We start from the raw sequence: 26,909 nt of genomic DNA, 5'->3' as shown, positions 1-26,909 counted from the left end.
CTTAAAACTGCACTGAGACTTTTTAGGATATTCTGTGTATGAATGGATGGATGTGTGTGGATATGTGTATTTATAGATGTATATTTGTCTTGGCTGAGAGAATGTAAGCTTCCTGTAAGCAAGGATTATATAGTTATATATAATAACATAGAGTGTATTGTAGATAATATAATTATATATAACATATTTTATACATTATGTAATTTTTTATACATTACAATAAATGTTATTTATATATTTTATGTAAACATGTTTATATATAATAATACACATCATTATGTTACCATAGATTATATGTACAAATAAAATATAGAAATATAACAATAGGTAACATATATTATGTACATGCAATCATACAAACACATTTTTGATGTCAAAAGAAAGCCAAAAAGGTCCCCTATTCATTACAGGAATTTCCTATACTGAGTTTATGGGATAGGAATCATATGAGGTGGCCAAATAAGGATAGGTTGTGATCTATATTTTGGCGGGAATAGCCACACTGAAAAAGAGCACCTCTTAATTTGAGTGTTTGCATTTATTTGAGAACATCTTAACTGTCATCAGATTAGTCTTCTCACTATCCCAAAAACATATCAGGTTTGTTCTTTATTCTGAGTCATTGCTTTACTACTGCCTATATTTCCTTCCCTCTCTCTTTTTCCTTCTGCCTAGACAAATCCTACCTGTCTATTAAACTCATGTTCTTGTCTCTCTGTGAAACTTTTTCTATTTACTTTGACCTTTACTGGCATTCCATTTCTCTCACCTGAAATTTGACAGCACTTATTTATTCCATGCCATAAAATTATATATGACTATATATTGCTCATTTTCACTACATTTTTGTATTTTCTTTGTCTATCTACTAGATTTAAATTCTTTGAGGAATTTCTTGATAGCACCTCTTTTCCTACCTTCATCCCATAGCTTAGTGCTGAACATTTACAAGGTCCTTAATCTTTAAGTATCTATGATAGAGCAGAAAGGACATTGATTCTATTGTTGGAAGAGATGACCTCATACATACAAACAGACACGCACATAAACACACACACACACACACACACACCTACATATATACACTGATGTGTACACATACACACACACATACATACATATATCTTACTCATCTGTAAGTAATGATTCATCTGTAAAGTGAGACAGGTAGACCAGATGGTTTCTGAGGTCCCTTTTATAGAACTTTAGATTGATGGTCCTATGATTTCTCCAGTGTGGGAATTGCCCTTACAGATAACAGACTTCAGCTCCTCTCAGAATTTAGCAGATGGTCTTCAAGAGTTTCTGGGGCTGAAAAATTTCATCACCACGACTTTAAGTCATGGAGGTCCTTTGAGCTCAGTTTTGAGAGATAGGAACATAGCACACTATAAGACAACTTCAGAGAACCTTTCTAGTTTAGGATTACTTTGCATTCCACCAGGGGCCTTGGAGTCATTTCTATATCATTGAGACATCAGAGAAAGACTTTAATGGACAAGAGCCCAAGATGGATTCAATAAATGTATGCTGATTGATTGCTTGGTTTGACTGGCTGATTTTAGGCTGCTTGTTCTGCTATTATTTGGGGCAATCCAATTGACCTAATTCATCTAGAATCTGAAAGAAAGCAGCCTTTGATCTTGGCGTTACACTTAGTCCAAAGTGCCCATGTGTTTATATAAGGAATTATTTTCTAATCCCCTTGAAGAAATCAATTTATACCCTAGAGTACAAGTTTTATAGAATTTTATTATTATTATAGACTGAATAACTGCATATTATATCCTAGAACAATTCTCCCTTTTTGCAGAATTTACCTATAGAGTTTGTTAGAAGACATTTAGGAGAAGCAAATCCTTGAAGGTATTATTCTCTATTCCTTAGTTATAAATTTGTTTCTCTCTAATTTCTCTAAGTGACCTCATTGTTCTAAGATTATGCAACTGGATAACAAAGTGAAGTGATTGATTAGTGCTTACTATGCCTCATCAGAATTGTGAATATTCTCTTTCAAGTCTCACAAACTAATTTCTTCTTCTGGCATCTCTTCATAGAGGAAGGCCTTGGTACTGTCCAGTACAGAGTAAAAAAGGGATTTGGAATTTATCCAGTTTGGTCAATCTAATTAAGTCAACAACTGACTGTGCAAAAGTCACTATGCTGAGTGCTAGGGGAGATGCAAAGAAATAAAGCAAAGTAGACTGCATTTGAAGTCAACAATCTTGTCCTGCTATTTACTACTATATGACCTTGAGCAAAAGATTTTACTTCTCTGGAACTCAAATGTGATGGCTGGTTTAAGGTTTTCAAAATGCTTCACAAATATTATTTCATTTGATTTTTACAATAATTCTGGGAGGTAACTGCCATTTTAGAGATGTGGGCACCCAAAGATGTAAGTGACTTAATCAGGATCATGTAGCTAGTCTGAAGTTGGATTTGAACTTAGGTTTTTCTGATTCCAGGTCCATCGCCTTTATCCACTGAACCAAATAGCTGTAATAAAGTATGAATTTGGAACAAAAGATCAAGGTAAAGTATAAGCCAAGGCTGCATCTAGGTTTTTTTTTTATTATTGTTTTCTCTTCTCTTTGAGGATTGTATTAAAATCATGGCCTAGCTCAAACAAATCTGAAGAGATTTTCTTTGGTAGAGCACATTCCCCAGTGGGATTTGAAAAGTTAAGTAGGAATTTCTTATCCTAAGTCATATATGTCATATAAGACATATGTAGTCTATATAATTCAGTCTTTAGGCTTTAATCTGAAAAAAAAAAAAGATGGCAGGACTCATTTCTTTTTTAGGAGAAAGATATAGCATCTTAGTTGATAAATTCAGCTAACAAAAGCTAATATCAGGGAGAAGCTTATTACCGTATGCCCAGAAGAGGAATATTTTGTCCATGAAACCAACAGAGTACTGTTTTATAGAGGTAACATGTTATACCTGTTACCAGAAGGATAACCACCCAGCAGAGACTATATGGCCCTCGACATCATTAGGAAACAAACAGTGTAGAACGATAACAACACTCTCAAATAATAGCAGCTTTTTGGTGTAAAGGTGTGAGTATTCTCTATGTATGCTACTTTACACATGGATCTTAAGTATGTCTAATTTTCCCAAGTGAGGTATTTCTGGGACAGCACTCAAGATTTGGGAGATGTGATCATTGAGAGATTGCTGTTAATAATTGATTTAAACTAAGTAAGATTTCTGGATGACTAATAAAGGTCTTACTAAGGATAAGAACTAGGGGGTAGTAGTAGTAGTAGAAATAGAAATAAATGGATAACTAGGCAAGAGAGACTAATAAAGGTTTTACTAAGGATAAGAACTAGGGGGTAGTAGTAGTAGTAGAAATAGGAATAAATGGATAACTAGGCAAGAGACATTACATAGGACTTGGTGACTAAATAGTTTGGGGGATCAGGACTGAAACTGTGAGTCTCAATACCTCAGAGAATGAGGATACTATGGTTATTAGAATCAGAAAGTATTTCAGGTGTCAACTCTCAATTAGGAGGGTAAAAAAAAAACTTTCAGTGATTTAAATAACTAATTGGTATTTCATGACATTAACAATCCAACTTGCTTGTCTTCTCCAATCAAAAATATTATGTAATCAAGCTTTCTACATAATTTTACATTGTATATTTGATTTGTCTGGAACTAATAAGCAACTCCTTATTGATTTGTATAATCTCAAAGTCAAATCCCAAAATATGGATGTAACCAGTGATTTTTTGCATTCCTTATTAATAATGACAGAGTGGATAGAGGGTTAACCTAGAAGTCAGTAAGACTTTCAAGCCCTACCTTTATTAGCTGTGTTTTCATATGCAAGTTATTTACTTTTTACACTGCCTTGCCCAGGGTCTGGCAAGCATGTAGTAGATGCTTAACAAATATTTACCAAGTAAGTGATTGAGTGCTCTAGGCAACTATTTAAATTAAATGTCCTTAACCATTTTTCTGAAGTAGATCCCTTTGACAGACTGGTAAATCCAATGATCTCTTTTTCAGAATAATGTTCTTAAATGCATACAATAAAATACCTAGGATTTAAAAAAACCCACGGATAATGAAATATAGTCATAAAAACATTATAAAATATGACTGTATAATTATGTAAAATTTAATTATATACTTATACCATAGAATTATAAGTATGTGCACATATGTTTCCTTTACAAAATATATAATATATGTCATTATGTATACACAAAAATATACATATACAAATATGTACAAGTATGTGTATATATCTATATCTATCTATAAATTTATGGAACCAAGGTTAAGATAATAATTTACTGACCTGTGTAGTACCCATATACTGAAAAATTTATGGAATGATCCAGAGGAATAAAAAAGTGACATCTCACATTTATACATTGCTTTATAATTTATAATAATTATTCACATTTGTTTAACACTTTACAGTTTGCAAAGCCCTTTTGTCCAGCAACCCTATAAAAGGAATAATTGTTAAAATCACTGCACTCAACTAGGAATATCACTTAAACCATTCCCATTCTCACTCTATTCCTCCCTTCCTTTCCTTTTCTATTTTTCTAAATATAAAGGACTAATGTGACTGAGTCCTTTGGTCATCTTGCATACAATGAATGCAAGATACTATTTTGGAATTTGTTTCTGACTTCCCTTGTTCTCTGTTTTAGGGTTTGAAATACTCAAATTCCTCCTTTAACTGCTAATGCAATACCTCTAAGGTGATATTAATGAATTTTACAGTACCTCCGGGATCCTGAACGTTTAGATTAGACACTCCACTAAAGCCTTTCATTTGGTGATCTATAACCTTTTTTTTTTCAATATGAGCTAATAAATCTTTAAAATATGATCTATATGGCAGGTATCAACACTTCTGTAAGGAGTTTTCTAAAGTCTCTAGACCTGTCAAAATTATAAGCATCTCTTCAAATAAATGTCCTTTGGTCTTACCCAAGTATTTCATCATCTTTTCTTAAAGCATAGATCTAGGTTTATATGTAAAGAAAACTGAGAAAACAGAGTCATAGAGAGGTTAAGAAATTTGGAGTCACATAGATTTCAGTTACAAGACTTAAGATTTGAAATGGGATTCTGTGACTCCAAAGTCAGTGCTCATCCACTAGGCTATACTGCTTCTTTTCTAAGCTAAGAAAGCAACATTTATCCATGGCCAACAGAGAGTACCACCATTTCCCCTCTCTCCCAACACACATACACAGATTCAGAATTGGACATGGGGGAAAATTGGCAAGTAGGATTTTAGATTTTAGAACTGCATGGAACATTAGAGTTTCTTTTGCCCAGCTTCCTCATTTTACTAATAAGGATCTAAAATACTAAGAGGTGAAGGTGATTTACACAAGAGCAAGCAGCTACTGGATAGCAAAGGTAGGATTTGAATACAGGTCTTTGATTGCAAAATATATAAACAAATTGATATTTTTGTAGTTTGGGCTGGAGGTAGGGTGAAAAATGAGGTGATGGCAACTAATCATATCACAATGAAAGTGTTTACATAAAAAATATTAGACATGTAAATTATAGATTTGGAACCCTGTCCTCACTATCTGTTTCCAGAATCATAGATTTAGAGCTGGGTGGAAGAAATCTTAGAGAAATTATATATGTATATGTGTGTGTGTGTATATATACATATATATATGTATATATGTATATATAGCTTAACCCTCTACTAGTGCATTATCTACCAAGAGATCAGGCAATCATTGATAAATAACAAAGCGTATAATTAATTCAAACAGCTGGATTTCTTCCAGCTTCTTGGTTCAGCTTCTTCTTGGTCAAAGAGATTTTTAAAATTAATTTTAAGTGTTATGTATATGTATATGTGTGCATGTGTATATGTGGATATACACATTCATTTTTTTACATATTTACATATAAGTCATGTTAAGAGGAAAAAAATCAGAACAGAAGGGGGAAAACACCAGAAAGGGGAAAAAAAAGAAGAAAAAAAGGTTAAAACAGGAAGCTTCAATCTATATTCATTATCCATAGTTCTCTTTCCAGATGTAGATAGCGTTTTCCATCCAAAGGTTATTGGCATTGTCTTGGATCACTCACTGAATTTTTGAGAAGAGTTAATTGAGTTTATCAGAGTTAATCATCAGGCAATCTTGCTATCATTGTACAATATTTTCATGTTTCTACTCAGTTCACTCAGCATCAGTTCATGTAAGTCTTTCTAGGCTTTTCTGAAATCAGTTTGTTCATTATTTCTTATAGAATAATAATATTCTATTACTTTCATTTACCATAACTTATTCAACCATTTCCCCAATTGATGAGCATCCACTCATTTTCTAATTCTTAGGTGAAAGAGATATTAAGTGTCTTAGGTGGTATTGAAAGTCAACTCTTCCTGACCTTAAGTCCAACATTCCATTCACTCTGGCTCTGGACTTACACAGACCGGGATGGGGCTGATTGATACAGGCTTTCTTACTCTTTTCTCTGGTTATTATGTCTCAACCAAATATAACTCTGGGGAAACCTCTAACACAAGTTCTAGGTATGCTTGATTTCTAGAGTTTTCCTAAAATATGTGTAAGACTGTCTCTCCTAGAAAAAATATTCATTGTACAGTATAGATAACAAGAATGGCACAACATATATCCTTCTTCAAAGGAAGATACAAAATATTTAAGCTATATATGAAGAAAACATGAACTATATCCAGTAATCCATGATGTTCACGATACTCACATTTAAGGTAAAGACCCTTTTCTGGAACTATTAGAAATTTAAATCTGCATTCTCCTCGAGGGATTCACTGAGCAAATCACAAAGCAAGTTTATTTCTAGCATCTTCTCATCTCTCTCTCTCTCTCTCTCTCTCTCTCTCTCTCTCTCTCTCTCTCTCTCTCTCACACACACACACACATACACACACACACACACACACACACACACACACACACACATCACCCATGCTCCAAAACTACAACTTCTGATTCCCTGTACTCTCTCTTCTTAAGGTCTCCTAATCAAAAACATCATTCCTTCAGAGAGTTGTTAGTAATGTTAACAAGGGTTCCACTCAAGTCAAAAATTCTTTGCTGCCCCAGGTTCAGTGTAGGTACATTGAATAAGTATAATTATACAAATATAGATAAAGCCCTCTACCAGTACATTATCTACCAAGAGATCAGGCTATTATTGATCAATAACAAAGCAAATAATTAATCCAAACAGCAAAATCAATATCAAGAGCAATGGGAGAATTATTCTGTTCATCACCACAATCCTTAAAGTTTTTTACAAACTCAACTCAGTGGAAACAATTCCTGGAAAATTCTTTCTTCTACTTAAGGGAAGGTTTATGCAACAGAACTGGAAGAGTTCTCATAGCTCTGACTCCTAGCACCTGACTATATCTTGTTGTTGCTCCATTAACCCTCCATAGCTACCATTCTTTTCTGCTTCCAAAGTAGCTGTTTATTGCTTCCCCACCAAGCTGCTGATGCCATCTGCTGAAATTGTCATCTGCTGGAGAGATGTGAACATGATTTTATGAGCCTGCCCAAGGCTAGCATGCCTGGGGGCTAAATAACACATTTTTTTTTTTTTTTTAGTTCTTGTTAATCAGGCTTGCCACCTACCTAACACTCAGGTAACTCCTGTCTTTTGAGTTCTACTTTCTTTAAACTATGCCAACACTGTCAACTCAATTAGAAAAGGGATGCCTTTGAATTTCTTATTGACTTAGAAAACCACAAATTAGCAGTATGTTGCACTTTATTATCATTTTTTTTTCGGTTAAGTATTTCCCAATTGAATTTTATTCTGGTTTGGGCCTTGAGTTTGACACTTTTGGACTATATCACAATGATTTTGAAAACATTTAATTAGACATTTTAACACTATGGTTCAAATTATTTTAATCCCTTCAGGGACATTTGAATTTTTTAAAAGGTTTATTAATTCAGCAGAATCAATATCTAATGATAGAATTTCATTGGAGATATTTTTAGAAGACTCTGCTTGGGGACTGAGAGGAATGGAAGTTCTACTATATATTACTTTGGTGTTAGGCAGTTTTTGTAGTGTCCCTATTTATTAAAAGAGGAATTTGCCTTATATTATCTCTAAGATCTCTCCTAGATTGAAGGATTGGTGATTCTATCATCTTATGAAACTTTTTGGAGCCTGTAGATTTTAGTAATATAGGAAATATCTGGTCTATGAGGTTACTTTTGTCTTAGGAACAGAAATCTGTGAGGAAGTAGAAAGAAGAGGTAAATGGTATTATCTATTTTTAGGTCTACTCTTTGCCTTATCTTAATTTATTTTAAATGCAGCTAGGTGGTGGAGTGGATAGAGTACCCAGCTTGGAGTCAGAAAAACTTATCTTCCTGAGTTCAGATCTGCCCTCAGATATTTAGTAGTTAGCTGTGTTACTTGGACAAGTCACTTTACCCTGTTTGCCTCAGTTTCTTTATCTGTAAAATGAGCTGGAGAAGGACATGACAAACCATTTCAGTATCTTTGCCAAGAAAATCCTAAATAGGTCCTAGAGATTCAGATGGGAATGCAATGAATGAACAATTTTAGGGTCTTTGAACTTAGGTCAGTTTTGAAAAGGCAGATGTATACTAGTAAATGTTTAACAACTTGCTCTGGAAAAGTTTAATTTCCATTATTAACATTTTCTCTATTTCTTTAACAAAATAATAAATCAACCTAATTTGTAACTTGTGTCTAGGAGGTATAAATGCTCACATTGAAAGTTTAACAATTTTCCTAAGAGCCAATCTAAACCCACTATAGCACACCCCTGAATCAGAACCAATTAGTTGGAAATTTATAAGTAAAACTATTAATTTTAAGTATCTTTATTTCACTATTACACACTTTGTTCTTTTGGACGTATGTCAGGGTCCTAGATTATTACAGGTGAGTATATATTGTGTCACATTTGTATAATTTCAAGTCCATTTTCTATTTTCTATTATATTATTCTTCAAATACTTTTCTGTTACCTGCAGTTGAAAAATATCTACCTCTGCTAAATAGTAAATAAATGTAATAGCTTTTTGAGTGTCATAATGCAGGAATAATACCCCACAGATTATCATTACTATGATATTAGGTTCACAGAGTCTTTCAGTTTTACTGAGCATCAATACCTTGACACATATGTTAAGATATTAATGAATAGAGTTAGTGCTGCAGATTTATAAAAATAAACTTTTTTTATCAGACAAATTGTGCAGAACCTAATACTGTTCCTGAAAGTATCAAATGCTTTTTGGCCCTTCTAGAGAACAGCTTAAGAGTGAAAGTGGAGAACCTCTGAGGTGCTTCTCAGAACTTAGATTCTATGATTCCTTGAACATAAGGGATGCTAAATTCTGCCTTAATCTCTAGGACTTGATAATAATTTCTGGAACATATCCCTCTCAACCCTCTGCTTCAGTTTTCTCATTGAAAATCAAAGGAAAAATAGCAAACTAGAAATTCTCATTCATATAGATCTTCTTTTGCTAACCCAGTGCCCAATTTGGAATTTGTGTTCATTTAAAAAAGTAACCCAAGGCTTTTTTTTATAATTTCCATGAAAATAAAAAGTAATTGCTAAGCAAACTAATAGCAGAAACATTAGTTGATTATTTAAGCAGTTTAATAAAACAAACACTTCAAGTGCATTTTAAAAATCCTTTTCATAGAATCCTTTTTTGCCTAGAAACAATCAAAGGCTTCTTACCTATTCATTAAGGTTATTTTGGGAAGCTGAGTAGTACAATGCATACAGTGCCAGGCCTAGAGTCAGAAAGATCTGAATTCAAATATGGCCTCAGACTCATACTAGCTGTGTGATCCTGGACAAATCACTTAATCCTGTTCACCTCAATTTTCACACCTGTAAAATGATCAGGAGAAGGAAATGACAAACCACTCCAGTGTCTTTGCCAAGAAAACCCCAAATGGGAAGAGTCAGACAAGACTGAAATGGCTGAATGACAGTTGTTTGTCTTCAGTTTTTTTAAGAGGACTAATGACATTATTATACTTTTTTTTGTACTATTTTGACTTGCATGTCAATAGTAATATCTCTACTTGAGACTACTATGATTTTAAATTTTGGGTGCATATTACCAAAAAAAAGTAATGAAACTTTATTTCTTACAATATAATCTATAATTCAGATTTTTACAAATTCAGCATGGACTTTATGTTTTTCTCCTCCTCTCAACATCTCCTATCTTTTATTAAAAGGTACCAGATTTGGAGTAAGTTTTAATGTGTTTTAATATGATTTCAACTACTTACTCTGTATGACCTTGGAGAAAGGAAAGAAAAAATAATATACATTTATTAAGTACCTACTACATGATAGATACCATGCTAAGGGCTTTACAAATAATTACAAATAATACAAATATTATCTTAACAGATCCACATGACAGCCCTTTTGGGTAGATATTATCACCTTCCTATCATTTATGAACATAGAATAATTTGTGATCCTTATAAATGAGTTAGCACAGTGCCTGGCACATAGGAATCGCTTAATTAATGCTTGCTACCTTTTAACTTTAAATATACTTAGCAGAGATGGTGCAAGTATAATTGGAGGAATGACCTCAACACCCGACTTCTCATTTTCCAAAATGAAAAATCATCAGTGACATTATTAACTTATATTCCCTCTCCTGTAGTTATTTATTTGGGCTCCTATTCCTCTATTTTGTTAAGCATTTCAATCAATTCCCGCAAAGTCTATTTCCTGTATGATCACTTCTATCTCTTTTTCTGTTCATTTCACAATGACTTTCACAGGTTAGAGACGCCCAATTTAACACCGAATAAATTAGTCGCCCAGTAATACATCTTGGGAAAGTGTTGAGAAAATACTCCCTGCTGCATTTGATGAAGCAAATAAGGAAATAAGTTCCAGTTCTTAGAAGAAGATTCTTGGAAACTCATCTTCATTCCACAGCTGCAAAGGACAATCAGAGATTCATTAAGTTAAGTAAATGGGAAGAAATAAATGGAACTCTTAAAAGAACATTTTCAGATGTCAGTGTGTTATGTTTGAAACTCCACAATCACAACCTCATGCATGGAAAACTCAAGTGTTCTCAATGTAATATCAATATATGTTTTAGGACATATATTTTAACTAGTACCTGAGCAATAAGATTGTGTTGCTAGGGAATGGAAGTGAGTGATACCCACATGCCTTGTAGAACTTTTCAATTGAAATCAAAAGATGGGAGTTCAAATTTTTGACTTACTGATGGGTAACATGTACCAGCCTAGGTTGGGAGAGCCAACTGTTTAAGTTTTCACTGTGAACATTTGTATCTTGGAAATGGGCAAATGCTAAAAATCAGGGCATGATTTATTGTTTTGTTGACTGCCTAGACAGGAAAATTATGGAAAATATGTTAATTATGCAGATTAAAATCAAAAGTGTCTTGGAAACATTTATTTTCTTTTTTGGAAAGTCAGTTTTTAAATATTTACCAGCACACATCTGTCTGGGACAAATCAAGCCAACCAGCATTAAGTGTCTACTATGTGTCAGGCATAGGACTAAACTCTGGAGATAAATAAGAATGGCAAGAAAGTTCCTGCCCTCAGGGAACTCATAGTCTAATGAAGAAGATATCATGTAAACAACTTTGTATAATTTCATTGGGAAAGCACTAATCTTAAGGGGGAAAGAGCAAGGTTTTTTGCAGAAGGGGGATTTTTAGTTGAGACTTGATGAGGAGAGAAAGCATTCCAAGTCTGGGGGGACAGTTAAAGAAAACATATGGAATCAAGAGATAGAAGGAACATCTTGTTTAAGGAAAAGGGAAAGCAAGCGTAACTAGGTCCTCAGTCATTAGATCTTCAATCCACCAAACATCATCTGACAAACAAAGCATTCTCAGATTTTCTTCTCTTGATGTACTAACAATCTTGAGTCAAAAATTTTTCTTTGGGCCTTGGGCCTTGGAAAATGTGGGTGTTGATCTATAAAATCTGAATAACCTATGGTTTGATAGTTTAATAGTTCCTAGGATCATAGTTTCAGAGTTGCTTGGTACATCAAGAGAGGAAAATGTAAGAATGCTCTTATTATCATGTTTTTTGCTTAATCATCAAAGCGTTTTTCATTTTCAGAACTAATTTCTGGAAAGGGAACAGATTTGAAGCCAAAAGGGGTGGCTCAAAAAATGCAGACCAGAAGTCAAGGTTAGGAATGGAAGCTGTGATCTAAAAGAGCAAAGATTTTATAATCTTTAAGTAAGAGTCAGAATCAATGAAATTTGAGTGAGATCAAAAAGCAGAAGAAAGCAGAACAAACTTTTGACTGAATTGAAAGACTTGACTTTTCCACTAAGTAGCTATATGACTTTGAATAAGTTACTTGAACTTCTTTGAGCTTTTTTATCTCATTTATTTATTTTAAAAGAGAGGGAAGGAGGAGAGATAAGGGGGAATTGAATTAAATTCCCTTTAGCTCTTAAAATCAAATAAACAAACAAGCCTGATTCTGTAAGATGCCAATAGACCTACAATTCCTTTTTATTTCCATAAAGAGGAGAAATACTATAATACAGAATAGGCAGAATGTAAAAATCTGTTCAAATGAAGCAAGCTTTGAGAGGACAAGATTGTCTATTATAGGAGACTAATATGGGAAAAGGGAGAAGGAAAACCCTTCATCACACAAACAAAAGCAAAATCCCCTGAAATGTCCTCGTTTATTTTCCATTCCAATGAACGATTCAGCAATGAATGGCAATGCTTTAAACAAAGGCCGAAGCCTGAGCAAGCCATCATGCACCTGCATCATTTTGCTTATTAAAGCATGAGGAGGGAGAGGGAGTAGGAAGAGGAAGCAGGGTTTACTCCAGTGATTCTGTGATTCTGGAGCAGATGCTGCCCTGATTTCACCCAGATGGTAGAATGCTATGATACTGGATTAGAAGTCTCAGATGAATTTAGTCCAGTGACATCCAAAACCTAGAGCCCAATTGGAAAAGAACCATATTCATAATTTTGTGACATCACACAAGTCACTGAGAGAAAGACGGGTTTCTTTGTTCCTTTCATCTTCTCCATGGACTTCCCATTCAATTTTTCTTCATTCAATTTCAATTCCCCTCTGTTCTCTGTCCACTAGCACTGTCTTTTCTTATTATCTCTTCTTTGAGATTGTGTCATGCATTCAAAAATTTTCTCAGAGGATGGAAGGAGAGAAATGTAAATAAAGTAAAGAGTCAGATACCTTTACAAAAGCTGGTCCATATTGCGATTCTTTGGGCACTAAAATGGAGATTGTGTTCTATGTAACAGCTATTGACATGATATGGTCAGGTTATATTATGGTTCTTTCAGCTACTGTTAAATTTCATTTTAATTCACTGTTATCCTTATTTTCTACATTGTTTCATCCTAGACAAGCATGGTAGATAGAGATCAATGCTTAAAGTCTTGGAGTAGATAGAGAATTGTTCTCAAAGTCTGGAATATCTGGATTCAAGATTTGTCTCTATTGACTATGTGACCATAAGCAGTCTCTTACCCTTCAATGCTCTGCAGGGATCCTCAAACTTTTTAAATAGGGGGCTGGTTCACTGTCCCTCAGACTGTTGGAGGACTGGACTATAGTAAAAACAAAAACTTTGTTTTGTGGGCCTTTAAATAAAGAAACTTCATAGCCCTGGGTGAGGGGGATAAACTTCCTCAGCTGCTGCATCTGGCCACGGGCAATAGTTTGAGGACCTCTGCTAAGCTGTAGTTTCTTAAACCATGGTTGACAATGCTCTATGAGGTCTCATAATTGAAGGTGCCATTGTGAAATTATGCTTTATTATCAGTAAATGTTTGATTTGTATACCTATTTTATATACCTATCTACCTGAGGTCACATAAAAATTGCTCAAGTCAAAAGGGATTATGAGTGGAAAAAGTTTAAGAAGCCCTTTCTAAAGCAATACTAAAACTGCAAAATTCAGAAGTTACAATTCTGCCTTGGAAGCAAAAGTTCCCTTTCTGGGAGCTGTTTCTTGGAAATTTTAAATAATTTTGCTTCTATTCAGGCATTTCAGTCATATCTGATTCTTTGTGGCCCGATTTAGGGGGTTTTTAAGCAAAAATATTGGAGTGCTGTGCCAGTTGCTTCTCTAGCTCATTTTATAGTTGTGGAAACTGAGACAAACAGGGAGAAGTGGCTTGCTTATCATCACACAGCTTGTTAAGTGTCTGAGGCCAGATTTGATCTCATGAAGATGAGTCTTCCTCATTCCAGACCTGGTACTCTATATACTCTATATGCACTATATACTATATACTATACATACCTAGCTGTCCCATACATTTTCATGACATCACATATTACCACTTTGAGAATGACTCCTATTTTTAAATTGCAATCATAACTTCTCTCCTAAATCCATATATATATATATATATGTTTACGTATAGTTTTCTGGATACATTTATCTATCTTACAATATTATGTCAAGGAACAAGGAACAAGCAAAATAATATATGGATAATACTATGCCAACAACAAGGACTACTGGGAAAAGTAGTTTTTCATGAACTTGAAGGAGAGATTGAATTATTGTGAAAGGGAGCATGGGGAAGTCCTGTATCTTTAGTACATTTAGAAAAAGGAGATGCTCCACATGTCATTGAAAAGAATTTATAAATGAAGGGCATTGCTATCACGAAATGAATATAATTGTGATCAGTTAAAACCTTGTCTGATATTAGTAGTGACTTGCCATTTGCCTCTTATTGTTACTCATATGGATGCACACTTAGATCATATCCATATCACTTTTAGCCTAGACTTTTATAATCTTTTAATAATCTTGTTCAAATTTTCCTCCTATTCAGCCCATTTTTCACATAGTTTATAAAATAATTTCCCCTAAGTACCAGTGTGATATGCACAACTTCACTCAGTAAACTCCAGTGAGTTTGTAATATTTTAATGGTCAAGTTTTTGTCTGACCTTTAATTTTTATATAATCTGGAAACCTAACCTTTGCTTCCAACCTTATTATGTATTAATCTGGAAAATCTATAATCCAGTCAAACTGTGTTTCTTGCAATTGTTCATGCTTGACACCTCATCACCCATTTCTTCACCTTTGCTCTGACTAATGTTATTTTTTTCCCCAAAGTCAGATTAAGCCTATCCATTTACATGAAAACTTTCCTATTTTCCCCAGATGCTAACTGGGGAAGTTAGCATCCCTCCCTCCCTCCTTCCTTTTCTCTCTCTCTCTCTCTCTCTCTCTCTCTCTCTCTCTCTCTCTCTCTCTCTCTCTCTCTCCTCAAAATACCTTGTATATTGCAGTTGGGTGGGGAGGAGAAGAAAGTTGATCAGAATACTTTTTATCAGTTGTTTCTGCCTACTTCTAGTTCAGTTGCTGCAATGAGAAAATAGGGGAAGGTAACAGAAACTATATGATATTAAAATTTTAAATGAAGTATTTTTCTCAATTTTACAAACTCAATGGAATTACAGTGCAATTTGCTATTCGTTGTTACCTAGTAGATAGATTCTAAAGCCCCTGATAGATCCTAAGGAGCAAACTTGCTAATTCTGGATTCAATAAAGGTAGGACACAATGTTGAAAAGTGTCCCCTCCTAGCAACAGAAAAGAAAGCTGACTGTGGAAGAAAAATTCAGCCTTTGAGTGAGGATTAATTCTTTGCTATTCTCCTTCCATTTTTACCGGAGAAGTTACCTTCTAAATAGAAGACACCAAACTTAGCCAGGAGCAGATCACAAAAAGAGCTGCATCAAGAGAGAATATTGAGGAATATGGTCATGGAAGTAGAAAATAAAACCAAATGTGGACTCAAGGGAAAATTAGCCTTGCCAGTCAGGAGGAATAAATCCTAAGATTCACCCGGCAGATAGCAGCATGAGGATGCTGTAAGAAGAGAAATGACATTGACCCTGCAGTATTAGAGATTTGAATTCTTTAGCCAGCTATATTCCTCACATGCCTCAGTACAAGAGTACTTATTTTACTTATGTGGTCATACTTGCCATTGATATTATAGCTATTAGTAAGCGCCTGCAGTGCATATTTTTGGAGAGAATATTTGTTACTTTGTTTTGTACGATGTCACCTCAAATTTTTCTGCTTTTAGCTAACCATATTTTCTGGCTATTAAGAGTGAAAACACCAGTGGGGGCTTATGAATAATAGTTTTAAGTTAGCACACCTACATAATATTCTTAAACTTAAAGGTAACTTTTCCTTAGGTAAACCTTACCTTAGTACAAGTTTGCAAAAAGTGTAATTCAGAGGTTCCTACTTTATATATATTCTGCATAGAAACACACATACATATAGATAGATATAGATAGAAATTTCCTCCCAATTAAGTGCACAGAATTTTTCTTTTTAATTTTTATATTCCTAGCATATAATGCATGCCTGGAATATAGTAGGTACTTACCAAAGATATAATAAACATTTTTTGGCCAATTTGGCAGATTGTTTTTTCTTTCTCCAAAATTTTTTCTGGTTCATAGTATAGTTGTAAGATACTTTTACAAACATGTGAAAAATGTTCCCAGGTTCTCGAAATATATTAATGTATTAGTATCAATGTATATAAGGTTAGACATTTTGTAAGATAGGTATGGCCATCCCAGTGGTCATGGTTATAATCTCCATGGGAAGATAATAGCAAGATTTTCAAAAAGGCATGGCACTTTGAAAGGTCATTAAACTATCCAAGGCTTACTCCTTGTAGTTAAGAAACTTCTATGCAAAACAATGAAAAATGAAAAATACAAAGAATCAGCTGATTGGTCTATAATAATAATAACTAATATTTATATATCAGATTAACTTTTATAAACTGCTTTTGCAAAGTTCTTCACTGAAACTCTTTGAGGTAGTATATATATTAATATATAATATAATATGATATGATAATATACAATAGAACAGAATAATTAATATATAATAATATAATATATAATAAATATAATAATTAATATAATATATAACAATAAACAACATATAATATAATAATATCTGTGCTTGTGTCTTATCCTTCTATTAGATTATAATCTAATAATAATAAAGGTCAGGAAACCTATCTATTCCAATTTAACAACTTTGCTCCCAACTGATGCTCAATAAGAATGTATTGCATCTGGATTTTTTGTTTCATTTTACATTCCTATTTTACAGATGAACAAACTGAGGCTCATATAAATTAGATAACTTACCCAAGGTCACACAGCTAGTATGCAACATGACTGGGATGTGATTTTTAGGTCCATGTTATTTTTTTATATAATGTAACATCTCCAACTAACTGGATGAATTGACTTGTTTCTGGATGACACGACTGCATTGCCTACGTCATTTATTATTTCATAAGCACATGTTAAGTTAGGTGAAACCTAGAAAGCAACTGGTCAGTCCTTTTAATAGAAAATTTTGAAAGAGAAATAAAAGAAGAAATCAACAGATAGTCCAGATGTGGATGGAGAAGTAGGGTAGAGAAATGCTCAGAACTGCTCAGTGCTAAGCAAGAAAGCCTGAAGAGTTGATGTGGCATTCTGGATAAAGCATTGTCTTGGGAATTAGGAAGGCCAATCTTCTAGACCCATGCCTGACATAGTTAGTAATCTGACAGTGGGCCAGACAATTTTCTAAAACTAAAATATCAATGATTCCTGAATAATTATAGAGAGAATTTCTCCATCAAGATCCCCCTATACCGGATGATATGTCTGAATGTATTCATTATTCTAAGCTGTAGGAATTAAATTCACTTAAATGGCTGAGGGCAGTGGTATCAAATTTAAATAGAAACAGGACCACTAAATCATATGTGTGGGCAACTGATTGACTTAGTTTTAAAATATAATATTATCTATATCTTACTGTATTTTCATTTATTTTGCTAATTATTTCCCAATTAGATTTTGATTTATTTCTAGTTTTGCTCAGGAGTATTGAGGATTGTATATAGCCAGAAGTTGGTAAGCTTGACATTTTTGATCTAGAGAAATTTTCTGGGATATTGCAAAAGATCCAAGAATGGAAGATTTCATTCAGACAGAAGCGAACTGTGATATGGTAGAAAAAAGCACTGGGTTTGGAATAAAAAGGTCTGGATTCGATCCCACTTTTGTAATGAAATTTCAGTGCAATTCTGGGTCTCAGTTTCTCCATTTGTAAAATCAAGAGTTCGAACTACTAGAGGAGCAGTCAGATGTATGTTGTTATATGATCCTGTATTAACTTTTTTTGCTCAGTTTTCTCATCTGTAAAATCTGTAAAAGAAAAATTATGATAGCACCTACTTCCCAGAAGGATCAAATGATATATGTTCAAAACACTTAGCAAAGTGCCTGACACTAAGTAAATATTATTATTATTGTTACATAGTCTGCTGAGGTCCAGTAGAATACTAAATTTATGACCCTTTGATATAGGATATTTAATAGGATATTTAATTTCCAGATGTTGGAAGTGAACGAAACCTCCTTTCAGGGATTTCTATTTGAGTTGCATTTATTAGATAATGAGGGGATGACCTCAGGTGTGATATTTCAGGGCAGCTAAAAATATCTAGACACTTTTGTGGCAATTATAGTGATTAAACTGATAGGCATCTTTTTCTCTTCAAAGGCTGGCCCCAGATTGCATTCTAATGTCTGGGATTTACGTAGTTCTCAAAATAAAATTCAGAATGAAAGTTCAAGATTCACATTTTGGATGAAATCTTTCTCTGGAGCAGTTTTTCCCTAATGCTCCACCCTCCCACTCCCACTTCTTGTTTCTTCATATTACAGGAAAAGTAGCCAACTGCAGATGATGGGACAGATGGAATTTTATGGTACATAAAAACTAGGTCCTAGTAATAAAAGTCATATGTTATACTAGTACATTCTCCTACACAATTAAGACTTTGCCTTTTGCAATTAACCAAGAGAGTTAGAAAAAATGTGAGACTGCCAGGATGGCTTTACAGAATTTTGACTCTGTGTTGTTAAAGCTTTTCCTTTCACTGTTGATGAGGTAATGAGATTCTTTCTTCTGTCTGAATCTTTTATGAGAGATCTTGATGATGAAACTATAGCGATACCTCTTTAGCCTTAACCCTGTCTTTAACCTTAAACTATAAACTCACATTTTCTACATTGGGCTCATAATTCATCCCTAAGTTATGAGATTTATTTTATCCCAGAAGCAAGGATTTTCTTGAGCATGAGCCATAAACTTCCAGATAACATAAGGAGATCATATCAATCAAGTTTAATCAATCATATCAATCTTTCAGCAGAGATATAGTAAGTGTTTACTATGTTTTAGGCACTGGCTAAATTTAGGGACAAAGAGAAAGCAAACTAGACCCTACCTACTCAAGGATCTTGGATACTAATAGAGGAGATAATGTGTACACAGAGACATATTTTGTTGTTGAGTCATTTTAGTTTTGTCCCGCTTGAAGTTTTCTTGGTAAATCTACTGGAATCCTTTGCCATTTCCTTCTCCAGCTGATTTTACAGATGAAGAAACTGAGGCAAACAGAATTAAGTATCTAGAGATACTCAGAAAGTGAGTATTTAAGGTCAGATTTGAATTCATGAAGATGTCTTTTTGATTCCAAATCCAGTACTCTATCCACTGTGCCACCCAAATGTCTCAAAATAAACATATACATAAAAATATTTCTTATTATGTAGTAATTTAAGTGGTCCCATTCAGGGTTTTCTTGGCAAAGGTACTCGAGTGTGGTTTGCCATTTTCTTCTCTAGCTCATTGTATAAAGGAAGAAATAGACAAACAGGGTTAAATAACTTGCCAGGGTCACATAGGTCTTTGCCAGGGTTTTTGGTCATATTTGAACTCTGGTCTTCCTGATTCTAGGCCAAGCATTTTATGCACTGTACTACCTGGCTGTCAAATATTGGGTAACTTCAGATGTTAGCACCTGGGAAGATGATCAGGAAGAGGGAGGCCTTTTGTAGAAGGTCATGTTTTATCTGAGTTTTGAAAGAATCCACAGATTTGGGTGGAGGAGAAGGAGATAGAGAGAGACAGATTGAGAGATGGACAAATAGAGACATATACAGATACAAAAAGACACACAGAGAGAAAGAAAGAGTCTTTCTTTCAGGCTTGAAAGACAGACAGTGCAAAAATATACCCATGTTTAAAAGGATTTATATTTTAATCTATATTACATTGCTTGCTGTCTTGGGGAAGGAGATAAAGTAGAGAGGGAGAAAAATTTAGAACACAAAGTTTTACAAAAATGAATGCTGAAAACTATCTTTATATGTATTTGGAAAAATAAAATATTATTGGGAAAAAATGACATATCAATGTTGTAGAAAAAAGAATTGGCAAGATTTGACCATTGATTCTGTGATTGGCAACATATCCTGTGATATGTGGATGAGAGAACGAAGTTGCAAATCTATGTACTTGGAATGATGGGGATGCCAATCCATCATCCCAGGTCAGAGATATTTTCTGAACTGTTATATCTAAATATTTTCTCAAATCATTGTTATTTTCTCAGACTTTAAGTCCATCACATTCAATTAAATAAAACTGTGGAGTAATAGAGGTGTTATAAGAAGTAAATATAGTACACTGAGGGTCAGTTGAGTGGTACAATAGATAGAGTGCTGGACCTATAGGCAAGAAGAACTGAGTTCAGTTCTGGTCTCAGACACTTACTGGTTGAAATTAAGTTAATTCAGGGGCAGTGAAGTGGTGCAGTGGATAGAACACCAGCCCTGAAGTTAGGAGGACCTGAGTTCAAATCTGATCTCAGACACTTAATATGTCCTAGCTGTGTGACCCTAGACAAGTCACTTAACAACTCCAATTACCTCAGCAAAAAATAAATAAATAAATAAATAAATAATGATTTTTCTTAACTTTATTTTTCTTGAGTTTTTTTTTGTCTGTGTTTTGTTTTTTTCACAGTATGACTTACACAAAACATGTTTTGCTTGATTACACATGTATAACCTATGTGTATGGTATATGTCAAATTGCTTATCTTCTCAATGAAAGGGAAAGAGATGGAGGGAGAAAATTTGGAACTGAAAATTTGAAAAAAGAATGTTAAAATTATTTTTATATGTAACTGAGAAAAATAAAATATTTTTTTTAAATATTGGCAAAATAAAGTTTTACATGGTTTCAAAAAATCAACTTCATAGCTACAAGAAAGTCAGAAAGGGAAAGCAATTCATCTGAAAAACCCCTGGGATTTTTATTGGATAGAAAAGTCAAATTAAATCAAAAATATCTTATGGTAATCAAGAAATCTAATACAACAATAAAAATTAATCATGAGAGCCATAATACCTATAGCTAAGAAAGGGATAGTCTCTCCGTACTATGTCTGAGTGGGTCTACATCTGAAGTGAGCCCAGTTCTAACTGCCACAGTTTTAAGAACAATGCTGATAAACTGGAGAATGTACAAAGGAGGGCAATCAGAATGGTAAAAGAATTAGGTGTGTTAAAGTGAGAAAGGAGAGATGACTTAGATGGGATATGATAGCTGTCTTTAAGTATTTGAAAAGCTTCATCAGTAAAAGGCATTAGAACTGTTTTGGGTCTTAGAGGGCAGGAGAAAAATTAAATCCCCTTCTCAAGAATACTGTAATAACAACAACAATTGCTAGCATTTATATAGCATTTTAAGATTTGCAAAGCACTTTTGTAAATATGCTCTCATTTTATCCTTATAACAATTCTGAGAGTTATTGTAATTTTCATTTTATAGATGAGGAAACTGAGGCTGATAAAAGTTAAGCATCACACAGATAGTAAATAAATGTCTGAGATAAGAAGAAAATTCAGGTTTTCCTGACTCTGAGCCCAGCACTTTATTTACTTTACTACCTAGCTAGAAGGCATTCTTGTTCAGATGCAGGTTTGACTATATAGACCTGAAAACCCTTCCAAATCTAAGATTTTGGATCATTTACTTTCTCCAAACTAAACCTAAGACCCAGGAGGCATAGTGCAGAACTGACAATTCTACCTAAAAAAAAAAAAAAAAAAAAGATTTAAACAGATCAGGGCCAACAATTTACACTGAGTTTGTGCATATACATATAAGCAATTTAACATAGAATATACACATAAGTTATACATGTTTAATCAAGCAAAACACATTTTATGTAAGTCATACTGTGAAAGAAAACACAGATGTGGTAGGGTGCTATGCAGATATCTACCATAGCTCTTCACATTAGAGCTAAGCTCTTGAAGAGTTAGTTGATAACCAGGTTCTATAGATGTACATTTTTCAAAATGAGTAAGGTTCTGCTAATTTACCAATTAATGTTAAGAGAATTACAAATAAGGCTACTATGATTGACAGGAATGTTTCCAAGGTCAAATAAGTAGGCAGGAAAAAATAATATTAAACAACAATCAGTGGATATCTATCTATCTATCATCTATTTATCTACATTTCCTTGTAGTGGGAAATAGGAATATAATAAATGTACTTGTTCCACAGCTTGGAAATTTTAAAATGAAATTACTTAGGCAGGACTGGCAGATTTCATGTGTTCATGAACTTTCTCTATTTCTCATTCTCTAGTTTTATTTATCTCTATATCTCTGATTGTCTGTCTGTTCCTCTCCATAGGGCTGCCTAACCAAGAGTTTCAATATACTCCGGAAAGAATGATCTAAAAGGACCTTAAGAAAGATGTATTTACCACATATCTTTCTAGAAATATTTTCCCTGTAAATGTCAATTTAGTCCTCTTTTCTGTCATTATTTGTATGCATCTACTCTCTTAGGAATCTTATTTCTGTCCATTGCTGTTTACTGCTTGATTGCAATATGAGTTGTTAGAAGTCATTAAAGTTGAGCTCTTTTTATTTAAAAAAATTATTTTTAATTCATGAAATAAAACAAGTATTTTCATAGCATAGTAAAATAAAAGAGATGATTGTGCATGAGACTGCAAATCTGCGATGCTATTCTATTCAAATATGTAACAAAAAGTATCATGTAAACTTCTTTTTATTTTCCCTTCTTCCTCTCCCACCCTAGTGATGGCTACCATTAGACACATATATAAATGCTTCTATTTATCAGTTCTTTCTTTGAATGAAAATAGCATCTTTCTTTATACGTCCTTTATAGTTAATTTAAACATTTATAATAAATAAAATAACAATTACTCAAAGTCATTCTTAAGACAATATTGCTGTTACTGTTTACAATGTTCTCTTGGTTCTGCTCATTTTACTTTTCTTTATTTTGAGAAATATTCCCTATATTTTTCTAAAATCTAAAATCCTTTTTTTCACTTTTTAAAAATTTATTTTATAATAACTTTTTATTGACAGAACCCATGCCAGGGTAATTTTTTACAACATTATCCCTTGCACTCACTTCTGTTCTGATTTTTCCCCTCCCTCCTTCCACCCGCTCCCCTAGATGGCAAGCAGTCCTATATATGTTAAATATGTTGCAGTATATCCTAGATACAATATATGTGTGCAGAACCGAACAGTTCTCTTGTTGCACAGGGAGAATTGGATTCAGAAGGTAAAAATAACCCAGGAAGAAAAACAAAAATGCAAATAGTTTACATTCATTTTCCAGTGTTCTTTCTCTGGGTGTAGCTGCTTCTGTCCATCATTGATCAACTGAAACTGAGTTATGTCTCTTTGTCAAAGAAATCCACTTCCATCAGAATACATCTTCAAAAAAAATAAATAATAAAAAAAGAATACATCTTCATACAGTATCATTGTTGAAGTATATAATGATCTCCTGGTTCTGCTCATTTCACTTAGCATCAGTTCATGTAAGTCTCTCCAAGCCTCTCTGTATTCATCCTGCTGGTCATCTCTTACAGAACAATAATATTCCATAACATTCATATACCACAATTTATTTAACCATTCTCCAATTGATGGGCATCCATTCAATTTCCAGTTTCTAGCCACTACAAACAGGGCTGCCACAAACATTTTGGCACATACAGATCCCTTTCCCTCCTTTAGTATCTCTTTGGTATATAAGCCCAGAAGTAACACTGCTGGATCAAAGGGTATGCACAGTTTGATAACTTTTGGGGCATAATTCCAGAATTATGAAATCCAGAATCCAGATGGTTAGATTCGTTCACAATTCTATCAACAATGCACCAGTGTCCCAGTTTTCCCGCATCCCCTCCAACATTCATCATTATTTTTTCCTGTCATCTTAGCCTATCTGACAGGTGTGTAGTGTAGTTATCTCAGAGTTGCCTTAATTTGTATTTCTCTGATCAATAGTGATTTGGAACACTCTTTCATATGAGTGGTAATAGTTTCAATTTCATCATCTGAAAATTGTCTGTTCATATCCTTTAACCATATTTATCAATTGGAGAATGGCTTGATTTCTTATAAATTAGAGTCAATTCTCTATATATTTTGGAAAAGAGGCCTTTATCAGAACCTTTAACTGTGAAGATATAAAATCTAAAATCTTGAGCTCATCATTTCTTATAGTATTATTTTATCACAATCATACATGTTGGCCATTCCTCAACTAATGGTCATCCCTGCCATTTCTAGTTCTTTGCTACCAAAAAGAGCTGCTATAAACATTTTAGAATATTTAGCTTCTTTTCCCTTTTTCCCTCATCATAATTGAAAATAGATCATTTTGTGGTACTCTGGGCAAATTGACTTTTTGCTTTTACAAATGAATTTTGATAATTTTTCTAATTCAATAAAAAAGTAGGAATTTTATTGGAATGGTATTGAATATATAAATTAGTCTGGGCATAATTGTCTTTTTTTATTATGTTGATCCGGCCTATCCATAAACAATTAATTTCTCTCCAATTATTTAAATATAATTTTATTTGTATAAAGGGTTTTTTTTTAACATAATTATGTTTCTTTAGTTCCAGGGTTTGTTTTGGCAGATGTATGCCAAGATATTTTATACTGTCTAGAGTTATTTTAAATGTCTGGTTTTTGTTTTTGTTTGTTTTTTACTGTCTCTTCTTGCAGAGTTTATTTTGTGATATATAGGAATGATGATGATTTATGTGGATTTATTTTATATTCTACTACTTTATTAAAATTAATTGTTTCAACTAACTTTTTAGTTGAGTCTAGGATTTTCCAAGAATACCATTATATTTTCCGCAAAAAGACATAGTTTTGTCACCTCATTCCATATTCTGATTCTTTCAACTTCTTTTTCTTCTCTTATTGCTATTGCTAGAATTTCCAATACAATATTAAATAATGTTAGTGACAATGGGCATCTTTGTTTCACAGCTGATTTTAGTGGGAAGGCCTCCAGTTTATTGCTATTACAAATAATGCTTGCTGGTAGTTTTAGATAAATGCTTAAAAAATCAATTAAAAATCAATTTATATCAAATATTTTTATGTTAAATATATACAATTTTTCTATACATATTTTCACAAACATCATGCTGCATAAGAAAAATCAGATCAAAAAGGAAAAAAATTAGAAAAAAATGCAAGCAAACAACAACAAAAATGAAAATATGATGTGAGCCACACTCAGTTCCCACAGTTCTCTCTCTGGGTGCAGGTGTCTCTCTTCAACAGAAGACTATTGGACTTGGCCTGAATCATCTCATTGTTGAAAAGAGCCATGTCCATCAGAATTGATCATTGTTATACCAATTACTTCAAGTTTTTTTTAAAAATAGAAATAAAAATGAATTTTATCAAAAAATTTTCTGTATCTATTGATATAATCTTATGAGTTTTTTTACTTTTATTATTGATATAATCAATTATGTTAATCATTTTCCTTTTTTAAAAGCCATCCCTACATTCCTGGTATAAATATCACTTGATCATAATGTATAATTTTTGTAATATATTGTTGTTATCTTTCATCTGGTATTTTATTTAGGATTTTTGCATCTATATTTATTAATGAAATTGGTCTACAATTTTCTTTCTTTGGTCTTATTTCTTCTGGTGCAGTTGTCAGTATATTTGTTTCATAAAAAGAGTTTGGTAGAATTTTTTCTTTAGTTATTATTTCAAATTATTTTATATTGGAATTAGTTGATTTTTAAATGTTTTATAGAATTTTAAAAAACAAATCCCTCTGGCCTGGTGCTTCTCTTAGGAAGCTCATTTATAGCTTGTTCAATTTCTTTTTCTAAAATAGATCTATTGAAAAAATCTAGAGAAAAATCTTTTCTGCTAATTTAGGCAATTTATTATTTTGTGAATATTCTTCCATTTCACTTAAATTGTTAAATTTATTGGCATATAAATGAGCAAAATAACTTCTTATAATTGCTTTAATTTCATTTTTGTTGGTGATAAATTCACTCTTTTCATTTTTAATACTAATTACTTGGTTTTCTTCTGTCTTTTTAAAATAAAATTAATCATCAATTATTTATCTATTTTATTTGTGTTTTTCTGCATAAATCCAATTTCTAGTTTTTCAATTTTTTTTTACTCTCTATTAATTTCACTTTTAATTTTTAGGATTTTTAATTTAATGTTTAAATGGGAAATTTTAATTTGTCCTTTTATTAGTTTTTTTTAAATTTCATGCCAATTCACTAGTCTGTTTTTTCTCTGTTTTAACGATATTAGCATTTAAAGATACAAAATTTCCTTTAATCACTGCCTTGTTGTATCCCATAGGTTTTGAGTTTTAGATCTGAAATCTCTATGCATAAGCCTCACTCATTCACAGAGGGAGCTTACCCAAGCCTTACTTTTAAAAATATACCAACTTAAAAAATAAATTCTTGTTTTCCTCAAGTGCATTTTATTTGAAGAAATAAAATTTTAAAAAGGAAAAAAACCCAGAAAAACAATACAAAGCAAAATGAAACAAAAGAAAAAAGAACATTATCATGTG

This window comes from Antechinus flavipes, chromosome 3, assembly GCF_016432865.1.
Source record: "Antechinus flavipes isolate AdamAnt ecotype Samford, QLD, Australia chromosome 3, AdamAnt_v2, whole genome shotgun sequence".
Classification (NCBI taxonomy): Eukaryota; Metazoa; Chordata; class Mammalia; order Dasyuromorphia; family Dasyuridae; genus Antechinus; species Antechinus flavipes.
Note: the sequence above shows the minus strand (reverse complement) of the source record.